The following is a 12,341-nucleotide window of genomic DNA, read 5'->3' on the forward strand; positions in this document are numbered from 1 at the left end:
CTCCCACTCCCCCCACTCTCCCCACTCCCTCTCCTCCTCCCTCTTCGTCCCTAAGGGCAGTCAGGGTTTCCTGCCCTGTGGGAAGTTCAAGTTCCACCCCCCTTCCTCCAGGTCCAGGAAGGTGAGTATCCAAACAGACTGGATCCCCAAAATCCAGTATATGCAGAGGAAACAAGTCCCAGTGTCATTGTCAATGGCTTTTCAGAAAGACTTCGGGCCAGCCACATTCAGAGAATCCGGCCACATTCAGAGAATCTGGTTGGATCACTTCCTCATTCAGTCGCCGTCCAACTGGCCTTGGTAAACTCTCATTAGATCCGTCCCCTTGTATCAGTGGGTGATATCATCCCTCGCAGTCCTTATTTCCTTTTTCATTTTCTTCGTCCTTCTGCTCCTCATTTGGACCTTGTGGGGCTCAGTCCGGTGCTCCAATGTGGGTACTCTCTCAGGTTTTATTTGGATATAGTTAGCACACATTGGTGTGCCATTCTGTAGGCAGAGACTACTTAAGTATTCATTTCCCAGCTGCCTATACCCGAAATAATCACACAGAAACTATATTAATTGCAATACTGTTTGACCAATATCTTAAGTGTTTTTCTAGCTAGCTCTTACATCTTAAATTAACCCATAACCCATTTCTATTATTTTATATTTTACCATGAGGCTTATGGTTTACCAGTAAGGTTCCAGGGCATTGGTCTCCTTTGGCAGCTACATGGTGTCTCCCTGATTCTTCCTTCTTTCCCTCTATATCCCTGTTTGGATTTCCACCTGGCTTTACTCTGTTAAGTCATTGGCCAAAAACAGTTTCTTTATTAACCAATGGCAATAAAACATAATTACAGCATACAGAGAGGACCCCACATCATTGTCTCTTAGACTCAACCTTCTCTCTCTCTCTCTCTCTCTCTCTCTCTCTCTATATATATATATATATATATATATATATATATATATATATATATATATATATATATATATATATTCAGATTTCCTGCTTGGCTTTACTCTGCTAAGCTATTTGCCTAAACATCCTTTATCCATCAATCAATAAAAGACCACATATACAGAAGGATATTCCACATCACTCTCATTTAGATCAGATCACATCCTAAAACTGCTGTGGAAGAATCCTTTTGTACACTGTGAAGATGTCTTGCTCTCATTGGTTTAATAAAGAGCCAACTGGCAAAAAGCTAGACAGTAAGAGGTTAGGCAGGAGAGCCAGACTGGGAGAACACTGGGAAGAAGGGTAGAGTCATGAGATCATCAGTCAGACATAGAGTGAGCAGAAAATGAGTTTATCATGCTGAAAATAGGTACCACCACCTGGTAGAAAACAGATTTAAAAAAAATATGGGCTAATTTAAGTTTTAAGAGCAGTTCATAGCAAGCCTAAGTTATCAGTCAAACATTTATAATTAATAAGTCTATGTGTGATTATTTGGAAGCTGGTTGGCTGGTGCGGGAGAATTGTCTGTATTCTGCCAATCATGTTTTAAATAAATGCTGATTGGCCAGGCAGGAGGTATAGGCTGGAAAATCAGACAGGAAGTAGAGGTGATGCAATGAGAACAGGAGAATTGTGGGAAGGAGGACGCTGATTCCTCCCAGTCCTGCGCAGACCACCGAGGAAGAAGGTACCTAGCCATATGGCTAAAATAGATCAGAATAATGGGTTAATATAAGTCATAAGAGCTAATAAGAAGCCTGAACTAATGGGCAAATCAGCTTATAACTTATGGAGACCTCTGTGTGATTTTCTTTGGGGCTAAACAGCTGTGGGAAACCGGGCAGGACAGAAAACCCCAACAAGCAGGCCCCCTCATGTTACAGTTGATAAAACAAAAAAGTCCACCTACAGAAAATATTAGGGATATTTGAACTTTCATACTTAGACTATTTTTCTGCCTGATAATATTTCTGAATCCAGTGTTTTCTCTAAAACCGTATCAAGTTTTTCCTATAGGAAGCCTTTGTAACCAGTCTTGGAGGTGAACACCTGTAATCCCAGCACTTGGAAGATGAAAATAGGATGACCATAGTAAGTTCAAGGCAAGTCTATGATGCATAAGACTCTGTCTTTTAAACATGTATAAATAAAGGAAAGAGAACAAGAACAGAAAGGGAGGTGGGAGGGAGGGAAGAAGGAGGGGGGGAAAGGCAGTGCTCCTTATATATAACTAAAATGGTGCTTTTTGTATTAATGCTTTCACAAAAACATGTTTCGAATGTGTACTTGAATGTTCACATTGAAGTGAAGCAATTTCAATGTCAAGGAGGCAAAGGTGAGACAATGGAGTGTGAACCGAGTATTACAAGGTCAGCATTGGTGTGGGAGAATTGTCTGTATTCTGTCAATCATGTTTTAAATAAACGCTGATTGGCCAGGCAGGAGGTATAGGTGGGAAAACCAGACAGGAAGTGGAAATGATACAAGGAGAGCAGGAGAATTCTGGGGAGGAGGAAGTTGATTCCTCCCATTCCTGCCCATACCACTGAGCAGCAGGATGTGATCTGCCCCACTGAAAAAGGTACTGAGCCACATGGCTAAAATAGATCAGAAAAATGGGTTAATCAAGATGTGAGAGATAGCTAATAAGTAGCCTGACCTAATGGGCCAATCAGCATTATAACTTATAGAGATCTCTTGTGTGATTTTACTCTGGGACTAAACAGCTGGGGGACCGGGCAGGACAGAAACCCCCAAACAAACAGGCTCCTTCTCATGTTACACAGCATTACAATTCAGGCAAATCATCTAGGTACAGAGGATGGTCTACTGGGGGAACCAGACTAAAGGCAGGAAAAGCAGCATAGATCACTGGAACACCCCAAATAACAATGACGAGAGCTGAAGTATGGTAGCGACACACACAGGAGACAATTGATCTGCTGATTTGCATCCTAAACATGATAGAGAGAAAAAGAAAAGAGAATAACTCGCGTTCAAGGAGAACAAGTATTCTGGCCTCAATGGCTATACAATGGAGCTGCCTCTAGCAATAGGGACCGTGTAAATTATAGACTAAATGATGAAACGCTAAGTTGAGCACCATAAGTCTGCTGGGTATTCAGGTGAAAATACTAAACAATGCTTCTCAATTTGGAAAGGGGTGCTTTGCCACTGCAGGAATCCCCAGTTCAGACACCTAAAACACACAGGGTCAATTGAGATTCAAAGCTTACTACAGGAATTCAGCAGATGATGAATGGACTATGATCTGGTCCCTGAAATTAAAGGATAACCCACTAAAAATCAGTAGTGGGTTGTGAGCATAGCCACAAATGTTGCCTAATGTGAGCAGTGAACCTAAGAAGTCACCATTAACACTGTCAATTGCCTATGAAACATCCTATACACACCATTAATTAAAAGCTTATTAAAGAATGCAAGTCCTAGGCCCCAAGACTGCCAGCAGTAAGATGCAGAGTTCAGAACCGAAAGGGGCCTGTGATTATCAGCACAACACTGACCTCTAGTGGTCTGTAAAGTATGGGTCATGCAACTTTCCACAGCAAACTTAAAGGAAATCTGAAAACAAGTAGTTGCAAGTGTGACAAGCCACCAGCAACCTCCTCATGTACTTTACCCTCTTTTTATTTCCTCATTCATTTACATTAAAAACTGATATAGCTGATCTAACATGGCTTACTAGTCACTGAATGAAAATTGATGTGAGAGAAAGCCATACTGGGATGTAAGCATTGTTTTGTGGTGATATTCTGTTTGTGCTCTAGCAAATAAAGCTTACCTGAAGATCAGAAGCAGGGGCTAGACATTAGTCAACCACAGAGGTCTGGAGGTCTGGAAGTGAAAAGGTCGTGTGGAAAGAGGAACTCGGTCTCTTTTAGGGCTAAGAGTTGTAAAGTTAAGATCTCTAGTGACTGGCTGCTCTGCTTCTCTGATCTTTTAGCTTTTATCCCCTAATATCTGACTCTGGGTTTTGTTATTAATACCAATTAGAACTCACACAACATTGTTTCAAATAAGGGCTTCCGAAAAAAGACATTCAAGGATAAGAAGAAATTCCAAAACTACATCCAAGCTGCTCTATGTCAAGGAAAGAATAAAGAACACAACCCCTGTTTGTCATAGAAAGCATGTACCACCTTTGCTGTGGCTAACTAGAAAGACCAGGATGAATTTACATCTTGTGAATTATCGTGACAGTGAAGCATGATCCTGGGAGTCCAGCGAAACTGAGTGGTATACCATTGACAATGTAAGATGCTGCTGAGACCAAAGATAGGGAATCCAAATGCATATAAGGCAACTTCTGAAAGAAAAAGTCTCTCATGATGAAAACTGCAATTATAATTCAGTCTTCCACTGTATAAGCTACTGATAACAAAGCAAATCTGTAAAAAGACACATGTGTATAGCACTATAGTTTGTGAATGTGACACTATGCATTGCAAATGTGAGTAGAAACCTGTTGAAAATACAAAGTGTATATATACATTCTAATACAAAGTGTCCAAAGAAAGGTTATAAAGAGCTCTGACCTTCACAGAATGGAAAGAAATTCCAGTGAGAAAATAATTGGAACTACACTGCTGTGCTTGACTCCCCTGTAACAGTTCAAGTTAAAAAGAAAACACTGTCAGTGGAGGAGTGGGTTGGGAGGGTGGGAACTGAGGGGAGCAGGGGAGAGACTGGGAGGCGAGGAGAAAGGGGAAAGTAGAGCCTGGGTGAGAAAGAAAGAAAGAAAGAAAGAAAGAAAGAAAGAAAGAAAGAGAGAAAGAGAGAAAGAGAGAAAGAGAGAGAGAAAGAGAGAAAGAGAGAAAGAGAGAAAGAGAGAAAGAGAGAAAGAGAGAAAGAGAGAGAGAGAGAGAGAAAGAAAGAAAGAAAGAAAGAAAGAAAGAAAGAGGAGGAGGAGGAGGAGGAAGGAAGGAAGGAAGGAAGGAAGGGAAAGAAAGAAAGAAAGAAAGAAAGAAAGGAAGGAAGGAAGGAAGGAAGGAAGGAAGGAAGGAAGAAAGAAAGAAAGAAAGAAAGAAAGAAAGAAAAAGAAAACAAGGGAGGGAGAGAGGGAGGGAGGGAAGGAGGGAAGACTGTGGATTCCAAAGCTCAGCTTTGACCACATTCAAAGTTTCTATCAAAGGTTCCAAGGTTCAAAACCATGCATAGTAGCACACACCTGTAACCATAGTACTTGAGACGCTGAGGCAGGAGAATCATTACTTCAAAGTCAGACTGGCTATATAGATTTGTTTTCAAAAAATAAGATATCACTCACTCATTTCATTACTTGACTCTTGTGAGAGTACACAGCACTGACTGACATAGAACAAGCATCCAAAAAGTCCATCAAAATCCAATACTTCCTTGTTTGTATCAATAGTTTCATTAACACTGAAGGCTTCTCCCACCAACTCACCCACAGAAAACACAAGCTTGGAAAGATGGATGTCATGACACAGGGTTCAAATTTCTTCTACCCCAAAATTTTAAGTAGCCATGGAAAAACCTAATACCATCTTTGCAATTTAGTCAACCTGTGAAAAGCATTATAGAAAGAGCAAAGTGAATAAAATGTATGATCCAAAATTTCCACAACAGTTGGAATTTGATAAACAATAGCAGACAGCTAGAAAAAGCATCAGAGAACATGGGAGACAATTCTCTAGTGCCCACTCGATGTGAAAAATATGTAGAGAAGAGCTTAAAGGACAATGACGTCATCCTACACACCAGGCTTTATAAATAAGGCCGAGTTTATAAAAGAATATAAAAGGCTGCTGATATAAGTATCTCATGAAAAATTAAAGGGCAGACTGTAAGGGTCAATCAAAATGAAGTCATGAAATTTCCAGTTTGGACTGCCTGTCTAGAAATATTATTTTTTTAAAATTGGAGACTTCACATTTATTAACTGGTGTTATACAACCTGGAATTACTGAATTCCAATAAATAAAATTTCACTTTTGGACATTTGATCTGTTACTTTTTAGCACCAACAGACTTAGTAACTGCCTGAGGCTAACCTGACACGTTGACCACTCTTGCTCCACTGGCCATTCAATCTGCTCAGCATCAAGTTTTGGGTCTTCCACCATTCTGAGGTATGGTCTACTGTCCTCCTTTCTGTACAATCTGGGCAAACCGACCGGTGATAGCAAGAGTAGTGTCAATGAAGCGGTCCACACAGTTAGAGAGGCAGTTTTCAGTGCGGGAGTCTAGCCGATTTCCTGGCTTCTCAACACACTTATCCCAACATGGTTCCATGAAGTGATGCACCTGCGCAGTGAACTGCGCCTTCTGCTGCTCCGCTGCCACCAGGCGCTGTAACTCTGCTTCGTCTGCTTCACCAAGCTCGGCCATTGTCAGCGTGAGTTCTAGAAATATTATTCTTAAGTGCTTCACTGTTACCCAGGGAAGAAACAAGTAAAACATGTTTCAGAAAGGAAACCAAATTAGTTTGCTGTTCCCTAGAAAGTCAGAAGCGATTACAAACAGGGCTAACCGGCAGTCACTGTCCATTCTGCCTGAATGCTTACGGCACATTTTCTGCTGTGCTTCTTTCACAGACCTTTTCATTAGCGCAGACATAGCTTTAAGACACTGATTGCAATATCCATTTTAATGGTGTCATATTTTTTCAAAATAATGTTACAAAATACAGGTTTTCCATAAGAAGAAAAGAACTAAGCTAACAAAATATGACAGCGAGAATGGCTTGGACGCATTTGGAACTTATAAAATCTTCCTCAAATGCACTGTAGACATATTTTCTTGCTAGGTGTAAAACTACACAGTCACACAAGATTCTGCTCCCAGTTTTAACTTAAAGCTAGGTGTTTGCCCATGACGTTAAAGGTTTCTATTCCTTCTCTAACTGAAAATTGGATTTGTTGCTACAGCAGGTATGTAGACTGCCAACAAAGACCAAATTTATACTCATAAGTGTATACAGTAGAGGGCCGGTAAATAATTTTGATTCCAGAACTATCATTATGCATCAAATAAAAATGGAGGAAAAAGTAGGAATGGCAAGTGTCAACTAGTTAGGAAATAGTTCAGAGGAAAAAAAAAGAATGAGAAATTATGCAACATAAATATCAAGAAATATTATTCCATTTATTTGAAAACTCATATCTTGAATTAATATGGATAAAACATTTACTATGCAAATTTTGTAAGATAAAAATGTAATTTATATATTATGCTGACAAATTTCATTAAGCATAGGTGAAGGTAAGGAACTGTAAAAGATGTCCACTTCTGGAGATGGTGAACATAAAATGCAGATAAGAAAAAATGAACAAAATACTAAAGTCATCTCCCAAAAGGTTAAGTTAATCACAGAGACCTAGCACGTTCTGGCATCATAGTAGTGCATCAAGTCTCAGGAAAAACAAACATGAGAGCTGGGAATACATTTCAGTGGTAGAGCTCAAGCTGAGCATGTGTGAGGCCTGAGTTCAATTCCCAGCACTGGAAATATCATACATTTAAATGCTACTTTTCCAAGAAAATACACCACCATCTTAGACTTTTTAAAGACTCCCTAAACACTATTTTGAGATGCCATTATGTTATGATAAAACCAACAAATAAACACAAAAAAAACAAGAACATATCCACTGGGTCACATTTAGCAGCTGGCACAAAACCTTTACTTCCCTTGTAATTTCCTAAATGATGAAGGGAGCAGCATCTTCTTTTCCTGTAGTGTTTTTACCCCTGTTTCCTGGCACAGCATGCCTTATTAATAAGCCAGGTGTTATGGCACATCCCTGTAATTTCAACGCTTGGGAGATTGATATAGGAAGATGGAGAGTTCAAGGCTAGCCTTAATCAGACTAGGAAGACTCCAAGGCTAGCCTAGACTAAAATCACCTCTCAAAAAATTAAAAATAGTATTGAAGAGGTGACTCCCTGGATAAGAATGCTAACTGAGCAAGCACACGGACCTGAGTCCCAGCAGAAACTGACAAACTGATTTTAAGATGTATAGAAATATAAAGTGTATTCAAGAGACAAAACAATTTTGTGGAGCAGAAACAACACTGGAGACTCTCTACAGTAGTTGGTTTTGAAACTAACTGTAAAGGTCCAGGAAGACCATGTACTATGTGCTTGTGTGGCAGACAGATGGTAGACAAAGAAAGCAAAACAGTGCAGAGGAAGAACTAACACATTCAGCCGAGGGGTGTGTAGAGTCTTCCAAAGAGACAATACGTTAACACAAGAGAGCTCTGACAGATACCACATAACCAAGGTATCAAGACTGGTGACAGACCACTATTGTGTAGCCTTGACATGATGCACAGAGACACATTTACTAACTCTGTGTCCTTCCTAATCATGCAGAACCTCAATACAACTTTGATACGAGCTTCACACAAATCCAAACTAGGAGTTCTCCAAAACAATGGACTGATGTCAAGATTATGGAAGGACTAAGGGATAGACTCAGGTTGGAGAAACCTGTAGAGATATGACAACTACAAGCAACACCGGGTCCTCAACTGGTTCCTGGAACACATGACGGATGTAGTGGAAAAACTGAGAGAATCTAAGTAAATTCTAGCATTAGCTAACACATTTCTATAAACATGAAGCTTTCCATTCCAAGTTTTCATAAATGCAAATGTTTCATGGTTCATTAATATATTAGCCTAAGAGAAGAAGGAGTTTGGGAAGCAACTACACTAACTTTGTGGCTCTTATGTAATTTTGAAACTATGACCAGTTCTTTTGCATGGTACCTTCTAAGTAGTTTGTTGTTTGAAGATGAAGTAGCGCATATCCTTCCTGGCCACTGGCTATAAAAAATACATCGACATGGATGATGAACTCAAGCGTCACACTTTCTATGAGAAACACCTAGCCACAGACGGAGTTGCTGATGAAGAGTGGAAGGGTTATCTTGTCTGAGTCAGTGGTGGGAACAACAAGCAAGGTTTTCCCATAAAGTAATGTGTGTCTTGAGACACATGACAGAATGCATCTACTGTTGAATAAGGGACATTCTTGACCAAGAAGAACTAGAGGAAGCCCAAGTCTGTTCACAGATGCATTGTGGAAGCCCATCTGAGTTTTCTTTGGTCATTGGAGAAAGGAATAGAAGGATATTTCTAGACGAACAGATAATGCCATGCTTCAGTGGGTTGAGACCCAAAACTAGCAGAATTCAGAAGCTTTTCTATCTCAGCAAAGAAGATGATGTCCACGAAAGTGTTATCAGAAATCCCTTAAACAAAGAAGGTAAGAAGCCCAGGACGAAAGCACTGAAGATTCAGAGTCCTGATACTCCATGTATCCTGCAAGCCAAGTATCAATGTATTGCTGTCTGAAGAAACAATCCACTAAGAAAGCCAAGGAGAAGATTGCAGAATATGCTCAACTTTTGACCAAGAGAATGAAAGAAACCAAAGAAAAATGCCAGAACTAGATTATCAAGAAATACAGTCTGTCCTTGTTGAGAGCTCTACTTCTAAGTATGAGTTCAGTAAAACTAGTCTTTAAGTAACAAATAAATGGTCAGACCTTGAAAACAATGAAATGAAATTATGACACTCTCCCCCAAAAAATAAAAGGCCTGCACTCCACAAAAGTAGCAAGACTGGAACATGTTATGTTAGGACTACAAAATGGTACATAGTGAACAACTGAAAAAGCTAAACATCACTTACCATATAAACAACAACAGCACTTTCACTTATTGACTAAGCTGGTTACCAACACAAATACTTATACATACATATTAATGAGCTCTGGGCATAATAGAAAAACTCGAAAAAACTAAAATTATGGAGAAACTATTAAGTGGATTGCTATCCATCAAGAGAATGGGAAATCACTGCTACGTATGTTAATACGAACAAATGAATTGCTACATGTTTACACCAAAAGAAAGAAGGCAGACAGGCACACATGCATGTGCACATGTACACACACGCACGTGCACATGCACACACACACAAAGGCCAGGGGGAAAGATTCCTGGGAAAAGTAAATCCACAGAAAGAGAAGCAGATCAGTGGTGGCCACAGGCCAGATATCATGTTGATCCTCAAAAGTTTCAGACTTTGGAGCTTTCAGAATCCCAAATTTTAGTATCTAAGATCCTCAGTGCACCCTTTTAAAAACTATATAATAAAAAAAGATTTGTTAAGAAAATAAGTTAAAAGGAAAAGATAATTTAAAATGTGCAGTATACAGTTGAGCAGATGAGTCGTGGGTGCTGGCAGGAACCGATAGAACTGACAGCCGAAAGGAGCCTAAAGGCAGCTGGAAAGAGGGCAGTAAGACACATCGACAGCCATCCAAAACAAAGCTATTATTCTTATACTCAGATAACAGTTAACGAAAATGAAAACAACAAACACAAAAACCAAAGTTGGTTCTTGGAGAAAAACTGATGTTTCTCTAGCCAGGCTTATGCTCTCAAGGGTTGGGAAGAAAGAAGTTACAAAGAGCAGAAATATAAGAGAGAAGCATCTAAGCAACCTAGCAACTATGCCTGTGCATATTACTGTAACAAAAGAATAATAGTAATGAATCTAAATCCAAATATTAGATAAGTTAGATGAACAAAGAGCAATTTCTTGGGAGATACAAACAAATTTGATATGAAAATTAACTTATCTCTACTGAGACAGTTGAATCAGTCATCAATAACTTCTCAATGTACCAGAAGTCTACTTGTTTCCCTGATGAAGTCCTCTAAACATCTAAGAAAAATATACTAGAATTGTCTAAAATCCTTCTAAAAAAAAAAAAGAAAACAGTATTGCGACTACTTTCTAACTCATCCTATGAAGCCAGCATTATTATCGTAATATCAGAAAGGAAATGTTGGGAGGCCCTACTGGTCAGAGCTGCAGTCTACCATGGCCTGGCAGTTTTCTCTAAGCTTGGCAACATGGCAAACTCCCTCCTCCCACCTCAACTCACCGAGACTTCCTGCTCTTTACCTGCCCTTACCTGGGGAATGTCTCTACGTCTGGAGGATTGACTTTATCTGAAAGCTGTCTCTGGGCCTGGGTGCTTGATTTATCTTTAGCATGACCCTTGGCACAGTTTCCTGCTAGAAGCTTTCCCCCTGCTGCACATCTGGTAACTACAACTTACAATAGGAACTTTGCTCTAGGACCCTGCTGTCACATACTAAGCCTTATGATCGGGGCTTGCCACTTATTGCAAAGTAGAGCTTGTTTCCAGGCTTCCCAATCCTATCTAGTCCCTAAACTCTGGAATAAAGTTAGCCTGGTTCGCTGACATCATCTTCCTGAGGGCTATCCCTGTCCTATCCACAGCTTATCTAAACCCTGTCCCCACTTCTGTGTCCTCCTTCCTTGTGAACCAATGCACCAACGATCTGGAGGAAGAAGTAGAGTCACAAGGAAACATGTAATCCATATCTCTAATGAACATTGATGTGAAAATCTTCAACAAAATGCAAACCTAATAATATATATCAAATGAATTATATACCACAGCATGTGAGACTTATTACAGATAAAAAGGGCAGACCTGACATTCAAAAATCAATGCAATTTTTTACATCAGCAGGTGATCAACATGTGATCATTAACAAGAGATGTTAAAGCAAGTAATTGACAAAGATTAATATTCTTCTCCCCAGTTTACATTTCATATAAAAGCTGTGGAAAATAAACACAAATGATTTTGGGTTCTGAATAATCCCTGAAACTCCCTCCCAACACTGTCTTGTGGTTTGTGTTTTTATTTTTCCCACACCTCTACCCTTGCAATAAGTATTTTTTGTTGAAGCTGGTCCTCAACAGCAGAGCTGTAACATTTCTGCTGGGATACCTTTTTCTTCTGAGCTGTAGGTAATCCTTGGCCTCAGACTACCAGGATACTTTTCCCTTTAAAGCTGTAACAATTGCAGGAATCCCTTGGCTTCCAACTGCCTGGATACCTTTCCCTTCAGAGCTGTAGGTTCCTTGGACTATGACTACCCAATACCTTTCCCTTCAGAGATACAGGTTTTCCTTGGCCTATGATTACCAGGATACTTTTTCCTTCAGAGCTGTAACACTTACACAAGATACTTAGTAAGTAATGACAAGTTGATTTTTAAATTTCTATGGAAAGAAAAAAAGACATGTAATAGTCAAAAAATACAGATAAGGAAAATAAAGTCATGGTGTTGAAGAGAAGGATGCTTAGCCTTAAAACTAACCATAAAGCCATAATAATCAAGTCAATATGATATATTGAAAAAACAATGGCTAGACAGACAGGAATCCATAATCACCCACACAGAGTCAACTAATCTCTGAAAGGAAAATAAAGATAACGCAATATAAAAAGGGTAATAATTTCAGCAGTGTTAGAACTAGATAGCTACACACAATAA

At 39.5% G+C, this 12,341-nt stretch overlaps 1 pseudogene; it reads right to left on the reverse strand.

Annotated features, from left to right (window-relative positions):
- Positions 1–5,857: 5,857 nt before the first annotated feature.
- Positions 5,858–6,336, reverse strand: LOC125391016 (mitochondrial import inner membrane translocase subunit Tim8 B pseudogene; annotated as a pseudogene).
- Between the last annotated feature and the right edge of the window lie 6,005 nt (positions 6,337–12,341).

The sequence above is a fragment of the Myodes glareolus genome, chromosome 16 (genome assembly GCF_982192425.1).
Source record: "Myodes glareolus chromosome 16, mMyoGla1.1, whole genome shotgun sequence".
Lineage (NCBI taxonomy): Eukaryota > Metazoa > Chordata > Mammalia > Rodentia > Cricetidae > Myodes > Myodes glareolus.